The 10,751-nt window shown below is 26.1% G+C and overlaps 1 pseudogene across 1 annotated transcript; it reads left to right on the forward strand.

The window, feature by feature from the left end:
- The first annotated feature begins 342 nt into the window (after positions 1-342).
- LOC105424055 (cytochrome P450 4C1-like) lies at positions 343-9,529 on the forward strand (annotated as a pseudogene). Its single transcript, XR_016138899.1, has 13 exons — positions 343-384; positions 783-1,020; positions 5,343-5,452; positions 5,682-5,766; positions 6,096-6,281; positions 6,468-6,561; positions 6,892-6,994; positions 7,194-7,296; positions 7,588-7,694; positions 7,754-7,822; positions 8,268-8,436; positions 9,039-9,218; positions 9,332-9,529. The product of XR_016138899.1 is annotated as a cytochrome P450 4C1-like (transcript).
- The last annotated feature ends 1,222 nt before the right edge of the window (positions 9,530-10,751 follow it).

A 10,751-nucleotide genomic window follows, 5' to 3' on the forward strand; every position in this document is an offset into this window, starting at 1 on the left:
ATTTGTTTATCTCACCTCGTTTCGTCTTTCTTCACTACCCCCCCCCTTCTCCCGTGACGTCATGTCCTTCGAGTCGCAATTTTCTATTTATTTATCTATATATTTATCTTCTTGTTTATCTATTTGTTTATCTATTTGTTTATATCCCCTTCACCGAATCCTACTATCTTATCTATCCCCCCCCCCGCGGCTCAGTTCAAAGGATCGCCGCCTCTGACTTCCCCCTCCCCTCTTCCCCGCGCCATCCGTTTCCCCCCGCATCCCACTCAACGCTTCTGAGTTAGAACCGGCCCTATATTCCTACTAATTCATATGTATAAATTTGCGGATCGACGAAGTGAATCGGCAGTTGGTTGTGATTGTTCAGGATAAAAACATCAATTTGTTACTCTTGCAAAATAATAAAGATATTTATTTATTAAAAGTATTTATATATAAATTTATATATAAATTATTTATTATTATATTATTTATTATATTAATTATATATTATTTATATATAAATTTTAATGTTCTTCAAAATTGTATAAATCGATATTTTCAAAACATTCTAAAAAAATAATTTTACATTGTAAAATAAACATTTTTAAGTAAAAGAAAAACAATATAAAAATTTTGTTAAATTTACAGACTTGTTATATAATTAATATATTGTCAATTATAATAAATAAAAAAAATACATCTATTATATTTTCTAAAGTTCACTAAAAGATATAACTGGCATTTTAATGCATGTTTTATTTAAATCTATTTAAAATATTAACGCAATATTCGTTAAAAAGGAATATTTTGTAACACGTGCAATTCAACGACAAGAAAGAAGAAATTGGTGATAATAAAACTTGAATATACTATTAACTTACCAAATAACAATGATTATTATACTGATTACTATATCACTATTACTTATTTTTATTTTATTGGCATGTAATTTTTACGTGCATTATGGACGAGATGGGAAATTGATCAATCGTATACCTGGTCCGTCAAGTTGTTTATTCCTTAGCAAATTATTGCAAGGTAAGTAAAATTTTAATCACAAAGTAAAATTTTAAAATATAGAACTTAATATATGTTTAATATTTTTTTAATAATTATAATAATTTTATCAATAGACTTTTTTAATTCGCAATATGTTGCTAATATCTAACAAAATTATCTTTTAAAAAAGATAAAAAGTAACGCCAAGTTCATGCGTCCTTTTTCTTATTTATAAAAGAAAGAATTTTATACAAAAATTTCCTACAAAAGTCTTTTTAGTAATAATTGTATATTGGTATAAAAGATGTGATGTCAAGATGGTGCTGATGCCAACTTCTAATTTAATAAAATAAAAAGAATTTTACAGTGAAATACGTTGTATTTTGTAATTCATTTTTATTTGAAAAGTCGTTTTATTATTTCTACAAAACTACACATGATATCAAAAACTTGGCGCGTCCCGGTCGCATTAAAACTACTTTTAATAATAATATTGAACTATGTGACAGACAAATAGAAAACAGTTTGAATTAAAATTTAATATATTTTAAGGTTTTTTACTTATATTCTTATTTCTTTTTCAATATTAACTAAATAAAATTAATATATAATTAATTATTAATTAATGAAACATTTTTTACATAAATAATGCCAGAAACTTAAAAGTTTATTTTATTAGAACATTATCCAGTGTGAACGCACATATTTTAATATTTATTAATACATTTTTTTTTACATAAATAATGCAAGAAACTTAAGAGTTTATTTTATTAGAATATTATCCAGTGTGAACGCATTTTTAATATTTATTAATAAATTTTTTTAATATTACATATTTGCACATAATGTTAAAGAAAATTATATAAATAAAAATTATATAAAAAGTTTTATTAAAAGTTTTATAAATATTTTTAAAATTAATATTTACATTATTAATGTAAAAAAATAAACAATAAGAGTGTAATACAGTAAGTATGTACATATATACGTGTTTTAATGTGACTTGCGCGCCAAGTTTTTATACAAGTTGTTTTTTTTTTTGTTACACATTAGATTTTCTTTTATATTTTATTTTTATGTAAACATGAATACTGTAGTTCAATAAAATTTTTTTGGCAAGTACAAATTGACATTAACATTTTTGATTGATAATATCTTGTTTTACCTTTGCAAAGTTTCTTTTCTATTTTATATAATTAAAAATTTCCGCCATTTTTTGATATCATGTTTTTTGTAGAAATAATGAAACGACATAAAAATGAATTACAAAATAAAACGTATTTCACAATAAAATTCTTTTTATTTTATTAAATTAGAAGTTGGCGCCAATTCTTGATATCACATCTTTTATATCAATATAAAATTATTAGTAAAAAGACTTTTATAGATTGAAATTTTTGTATAAAATTCTTTCTTTTACATAAATAAGAAAAGAGGTACGTGAACTTGGCGTTATTTTTTATCTTTTTTAAAGTCTTTTTTTAATTTTGTTAGGATATTACTCATTTTTTTAATAACTAATAATAATATCTATTATTTAGCATAAATTTATTATTTAAAACATTTGTATTATTTATTATTTAAAACATTTGTATACTTTATATACTAGAAAGAACATATAATCACTAATTATTTTTTAATCTTTTGTATAATAAATCTTTTGTAAATCTTTTGTAAAAAAATATATATATACACATTTTTTGCTTTTCTAGACCATTTTTTTCTTGTTAATTTGCGCAATGTCTATCATTAGACGTTTCATTTCTATATACTACTTATATAATGATCATCTTCAATAGATGATCCATGATGAAAACTGGCATTCATTACCTTATAAAATTGTCCTCCTACTAATATTATAGTTGTTGATGCTGTACGCAAATTAAATTGATCTATTTTCATTAATTTACATTTTGTAATATTTAATAATAAATAATAGTAAATAACAGTAAATAGTAATAATAAATACGAAACCTGTTCTTAGATTTTAATTTTGGAAGAATTGTTTTTAATTCTTGTAGAAATTGAATTTTATGCAATTGTTACGTCCCGGAGTAAATTGAAAATTGAGAATTAAGAATTAAAATTTGCAAACGGGTTTGGGTCCGAATGAGCTTGGAAGGAAAACGCGAACAGTTGCTTTCTCGAAGATCAAGCGGAAACGTGATCCCTCGAGTCCGAGCGCACTGATAAATCTCGGCACTAGGTCAGCGATGCAAGAACACTATGACGCTATTCCACAGACGTGCGCTGGTCGGTCATTTTCTCGGTCAAGAAACTTAATTCCTATTACCATGGGTAGACCTCGTGTAATCAGTGGGATGGGAAGAATGAGACGAGAAATTTTTAAGAGAAATAAAGAGAAATTAAAATTAAATTAAACGTTTAATATGATTAATGTTGCACATGTTTTTGAGAAGCAAGAGAAATGATGTAAGCGAGTGCATGTAGTGTGCATGTATGTTATCGCGGGTGTTACAGTCGTTCGGCGATCATCGGGTAAGATTTCAAGTAGAGAGAGTGTGAGTGTAAGAATGTATTAAGTGATGATCCTATCCGATAATACATTACAAAACATATTTTGGGAATAAACTTAAATTAATAAAAACGAAAAATTGACATTATTTAATATGTATATGTGTATATAATGGAAAATTAAGGAGGAAAGTAGGCTTGAATTTGTTCTGGAGGAGGGGTTGAAAGATCAAATAATTCCGGAAAATCTATTTCAACATTAGGAAACGGCGGTTTTCCATTATTGGAGAATAAAGGAAAGATAAGGCAGATAAGGCTTCGAAGTCGATGATTCAAATGTATAATACAGATTTCCAGCGGGACCGATAGAAAACTCGAAGAAAAGCTGGGAAAATGAGTCGAGAAGAGATACAGGAGGGATTAATTGAAAGAGAAAAGAAGAGGGAGATTTAACAGGGATAATAGAAGAGGTGGTAACGGTTCGGTAGATTGTTTCGTCGGTTGATTATTTCGTTTTGCTTTCTTGTTTCTGACTCTGAATGTCCGCCGGCCTCTACCACTATAATGACGACAGGGTCGTTTTAATAGAGTTAGATTTTCGAATTTTAGAAGCTAAAGTGCTTCTGTTTGATTCACTACGGGAGAAAGGAAAAAATGAAATAAGAGAAATTTCGCATATAATAAGGATACTATGAAAAGGAAACTATGAAAGACAGAGACAGAGAAATGCGTAGATAAAGAACCTTCGAGGGCCTTCGGGAGGTTCCAAATAGTCCGCACCGAAGAGAGAGAGAGAGAGAGAGAGAGAGAGAGAGAGAGAGAGAGAGAGAGAGAGAGAGAGAGAGAGATTTATATAATTGAGTACATTTTAATAAATTAATTTTAGTTAATATTTTTTTACAATTTAATGTAAAATGATTTATTTTGATGGGCCAATTTGACTATTTTTTCAATGTACTATATATTACAGTATTACTTACTATTATATGACACATTATATCTTCTATTTTATTAATCAATACATACAATTTCACACAAAGGACATCTATCAAAGACATATTAAATAAAAAAAATAAGATGCAATCGTTACTGAGATATGGAAATGTAGACCGAGTATATCTCGGGGTCTCGCGTAAATACAGCCACGGACGTCTCGCGGTCGTTTTACTTGAACTTCACTGCGCGTGAACTTGGCGTCGAGACATCACTCGTGTCTCTTGATATATTTAACGGTTTTATACTCAGATACATGTATTCAATGTATTCAATTCTACACACGCGCGCGCACGCATATATGATGCGCAAATTTTGACCAGCAATTTTTTTTCATACGGATAATACTGCATATACTGCCAATAATTGAACACAAATGAATAGATAACTTTAACACGCTGTAAATTTACGAAAAAATTGTACAAACTGGTTTTTAATTTGCAAAAAAATGTTTATATATTTTGCTATAGTTACACGATAATTGCAAAAAAAAATTTATACGATTCCGTAGAGTGCATTAAATTATTCTTTTAGAAACGTAATACGTCCTTACTTTTCAAAAGATGGCGAAAGAAAGGAAGGATAATATCAATGTACCTCAAAGTATACACTTTATCCTTGAAAGTTCAAAAAAAATCTTCCAAATATGATAATTTTTTGCTGAATTATGCTTACTTAAATTTACGCATAATTTTGATATAAATTTATCTATGCAATAATTTTGTTGACGAGTATATTTTTAATACATTCAAAATCGTTAATGTTATTTAAATATACAGCTTCATATTCTAATTATTGTAATAAATTTAACATACATATTAAGAATATACTAATGAATCAATTATAAATTTTCCAGCAGTATATTTTTGTATTCACAACATATATTTTTTCAGAAGATATTTGGAAGTTGCAGATCACTCTCTTTGACAAATATTATCCTATTTTTAAATTATGGCTTTTCTGTACACCCTTTGTATGTATCCGTCATCCAGATGACATAGAGGTAGTATAACATAAAAACATTCAAATTTGTCAGTACTTACATTATTGACAAATTGGTAATTGCAAAACTTTTCATTTATATTTATATTTAGTAAAAATTGTTATTTAGACAATCTTATTAAAAATTGAATTAATAAAATGTTAATAATAATTTATACAACAATTATTACACAACAATCATTTATTTCACGATTGAATAAAACAATTATTTTATAATTTTTTAAATTTAGGTAATACTGAAGATGCATATCAACAAGAGTTTTGTTTACAACTTCTTACATCCTGCTTTAAAAACAGGTCTTCTCACTAGTGGAGGTAATGTAATTATATCATTATAATATATATAACATATGTACATTTTACTATTATATGCAATTTTTATTACATATTCAAATTACGATCAAAATTAAATCATTACATAAATTAATTAAAATATGAACATTATTTGTAAGAAAATTTGTATATAAAATGTATTCGTTATAAATTAAGTAGAAAAAGATATAGACAAATATAAATGCAAATTACAAGTCTGTCATAGTATGTAAGGATAATGAAACTTTGTACGATGGAGTATTCATCTTCTTTCTTACTCTTTAATAAGCTCCAATTTATTTTTGTCAGCAGGTATATTGTTTCTGTTTTAGGTGCAAAATGGCAATCGCGACGAAAATTATTAAATCCCATGTTCCATTTTACTATATTACAACAGTTTGTTGACGTTTTCGTTAAGCAGAGCGAAGATATGACAAACTCTTTGAAAAATACGGGCGACCATATTGTAAACGATTTGATGTTTTTTATTAGTGAATATACGCTTAATACAATTTGCGGTATGAGATTTTGATTACAATAATGTGACACTCTTATCTTATTATTAGATAACACGACAAACAATATAAATTTTATATGCAAAATATAGTTATGTCTGTATATTAAAGAATAATATTTAATTCTAAAAACTCTTTAGAAATTTTTGAGCATGTATTATTGATATTTATTAAAATATGTCTTTGTAGAAACTGGAATGAGTACTTCTCCACATAAACTTGGTTCATTACAACAACAGTATCGAAATGCAATTCATCAGATGTTGGAACTCATAGTTTATAGGTAATTTATAGATATCTTAAATAACTATAAAATATCCAGATAAAAGAACACATTAATATCATTTAATTATATAAGAATAATAATTATACTCAATATGATAGTTAGCAATTTAAACATTTAATCAACAAACTGCTTGTCTAAAATAAAAATTAAAAATTTTTAAATATTGAATGTTTGCTATGATATTATGATACAATTAATACATTAAATTTAAAAACACGCGTCATTTCTAATATTTTCTATTACTCTTGTCTTTTAAAAATTATGTATATATGATATATATTAATATATAATTGTAATAATAGTGATTTTAAATTAATTAAAATTTAGAGCAATAAGACCGTGGTTATATTACGATTGGATCTTCGCATTTACACCAAAAGGTAGACAACAAATGAAACATCTAAAGATAATAAATGGATTTTCTCAGAAAGTATGTGAAAATTTCGTGTTATGTAGTTTTTTTAATTTATATATATTGTAATATCTTCTATTACATAAAATTATAAGAAAATGTATACAAATATTTGTAAATATTTTAAGAAATATAATAATACAATTCATAAATATTGAGAAACATATTGTTGCGGTTGCAGTATAAATAAAATCTTGAAAGAGCTGATATTTTTTAGATTATTACTGAAAGAAAACTTTATCATGAACAAACTAATGGACAATATTTGAAAGTTTGTGATAATGATGCATCGGCAGAAGATTGTTCAGAAACCATTACAAGTATGTTACATAATTGAATGTTACTAATGTAGTTTGATATTAATTTAGTTTGATTTACGTTATAAATTTATTTGAAAATACTCAGAATTATCAATTCAACTAATTATACTTAAACTTATACTAAAAATTTAATAATATATCTGCCGAATCAAATTAGTTCAATATTGATTTAACTTTTCTTTAATTTAGCGTTGTTTGATGAGTGGAATAAAATTGCAGTATTATATCAATAAAAACATTATTAATAATACACGTTTTCTATAATATTGATTGTCTTCTTGTTAAATCTAGTTAAAAAGAAGCGGTTAGCTCTGTTGGACTTATTAATAGCAGCCTCTCGAGAAGGTTACTTAACCGAATCAGATATTAAAGAGGAAATCGATACTTTTCTAAGTGCCGTATGTATTTGTAAACTTTTTTATTTCTGATTTAAATATTTATTTAATGGTGGTTACAGGGTTATGAAACTACAGCAATGACTGTGTGCTTTGTTTTATTACTATTGGCTGAGCACAAAGATGTTCAGGTAATTTTTGTTTAATAAGTCTTGTGACTGGAATAAAAACTTATCAATTTTATTAATTTATCAAATTAGTTAATAAATCGTGCATTTTGGATGTAACAAGCATTTATGCACGTGCGCGCGCGCGCGCGCGCGCGCGCGCGCGCGTGTGTGTGTGTGTGTGTGTGTGTGTGTGTGTGTGTGTGTGTGTGTGTGTGTGTATGTTCGTATATGTACCTGATTAAGGCGTTTAATACATTGCATATGTATTGTACGTTGTATGTATAATGTATATTTAATACACGTATTTTTTTGCTTCAATATTTTAAATAAAGTTGTAGATATATTTATAGCATATAATTATGTATTTCAGGAGAAAATTAGTTATACTTTTAAAATAAAGATTGTTTAACACCATCGTAAAGTTAACATTGTCTTTAAAATATATGAATTAATTTGAATAATATAGGACCGTGCTAGAGAAGAAGTCAATACTGTGATGCATGAAAGTGTAGGGAAACTTACTATACAATCGCTGCAAAAGTTGTCATATTTAGAAAGATGTATAAAAGAAACGTTGCGTTTGTATCCTGTCGCCTATTTTATATCACGGGTTACTTCCGAAGATGTAAAATTATGTAAATGTATGTATCTTATTTCTCTTGTTGTATATTTTCATATACAGGGTGTCCTGCAGTATGTATAACTCCGGTCGTGAGAAGGTAGATGGGAGCGAGATAAATGGAAATGTCTTATACCATTTTGCGAAATTCGCAATAATTTTTGAGTTATTAAGTATTAAAGTATTAAATATTAAAGCACAAAAGAGCGCGCGGGAAGAAAACGCTCGCCCTTGTGCAATTTTAATATTTAATAACTCGAAAATTATTCCGCAAATTGATATAAGACATTTTGATTTATCTCGCTTTCGCCTACCTTCTCACAAGAGATAAGGATAGTGGCTACGGGACATCTGTATATGTATATATATATTACAAAATGTTTTTAAATTTTACATTAATTAAAAAAAAATAATTTTTGGGAATGTTAAAAGATGTTTCAAAACATATTTTGTAACAATTTTTAATATTCATTGTAATTATTTTTTCTTTGTTGGTAATATTATTGTATTACTGAAATTGTGTTTCTGAATTGTTTAAATATCTATTAAATTTTAACTTAAATTTTATTAGTCTTATTTACCTCTAAATTTAAAATTATATTATAACACAATTTTTAGAAACATATTTAATACCAGCTGGGACGCTTGTGTATATTAGTATCCACGGAGTCCATAGAGATCCGAATTATTGGTCAAATCCGGAGGTATTTGATCCAGACAGATTTTTACCTGAGAAAACTCAAAATCGGCATCCATATTCATATCTGCCATTCAGTGCTGGACCACGGAACTGCATTGGTAAATTATTTTTCAGTATTCTTTTCGATATTTTTTTGTAAATTATATTATTAGGATAATTTTAATTATGATAATATATATATATATATATATATATGTATATCAAATTATAGGACAACGATTTGCTCTATTGGAAATGAAATGTATGATAGCTTCTCTGATATACAATTTTTACTTAGAGCCAATGGAATATTTAAAGGATGTTCAGCTTAATGCTCATATGTTGATTCGCCCCGCTTATCCTCTGCGTTTAAAATTTGTACCAATTGTAAAAAACACACAAATGTAAAATATAATTTTTTCATATGATATTCTATTTTTGCAAAATTTTTCATCGCCGGATATATGTGCATATTTATGTCTCAATATAAGAAATCTCGTTATAGATGTTTTCGCTTATATATTCACGAATATTTCCAACGTTATGAATTATTTTGTTTGACAAAATAGATAATATTTAAGCCGACTTTTTTGAAAATAAAATTGCAAAAAAATTTAATTTTACTTTTTACATTTTCGTTTTAATTTTAATTTTTTTATGTAGTATTGCTTCTTTTCCCATCTCTCCAGTTATAGAGCATTCTGTATGTATTCTGAGATATATTTTAGTTTTATGAATGGCTGATGTTCTGTAACTATAAAAATATATATAAATACATATAAATATAAAAATATACAATAATATATATAAGTATAATATAATATAAAAATATATATAAAAATATATATAAGTACATATAAATATAAAAATATATGTTATCTATATGTATTGTAACTGACGATACAAGAGATCGTGATTCAGAGAATGCACTATTTTCTATCACTTATAATAGTAAATACAACTTGGACAAATTATTATAAACTATTTTAAATATCTATTCCTATCCTACACAGTTTCAATACATAAATAGAATTGAATAATCAATCGGCAACAAACAGGTAAATAACGATGAAATATTTTAATGTGGAATATCATTAATGGAATATCATTAATTCATTTATTTTGTATTATGATGAAAACTTGTTAACTATGAAAAAAAAAGATTCTTGACTTACTTTTATAACAGAGTTATAATAGATAAGATTTTAAAATTGTATATCTAAAATAAATTAGAATTGCCTATGCTCTTTTTAGAGATCTCAATCCATGAATAAATAATTACATATGGGCAATTTTCTTTTCAATTCCAATTTATCTTCAAACTTAACTTTTTGTAAAAGAAAAAATACAAAAATTATCCTCTTAATTATTTTTTGCTTTTTATTATTATTATTATTATTATTATTATTATATATGCAGTTACTGTACAACAGCTACTTTTTTTGTAATGGTCAATAGATTATATGAATAAATATCATATTTTATAAATTTCACGATTTATTTTTGTTATATCAAACAGAAATTTTACAAAAGAAAGAAACTAATATGAACTAATATCTCAGCGAGAAAAATGTTAATAGAATCGACATCGAATCAACATCGAATCGAAATGTATATGAATGTATAAAAATTAATATATTGATAAATGTATA

The sequence above is a fragment of the Pogonomyrmex barbatus genome, unplaced genomic scaffold, assembly GCF_055798465.1.
Source record: "Pogonomyrmex barbatus isolate J1 unplaced genomic scaffold, ASM5579846v1 scaffold19, whole genome shotgun sequence".
NCBI classification, from domain to species: domain Eukaryota; kingdom Metazoa; phylum Arthropoda; class Insecta; order Hymenoptera; family Formicidae; genus Pogonomyrmex; species Pogonomyrmex barbatus.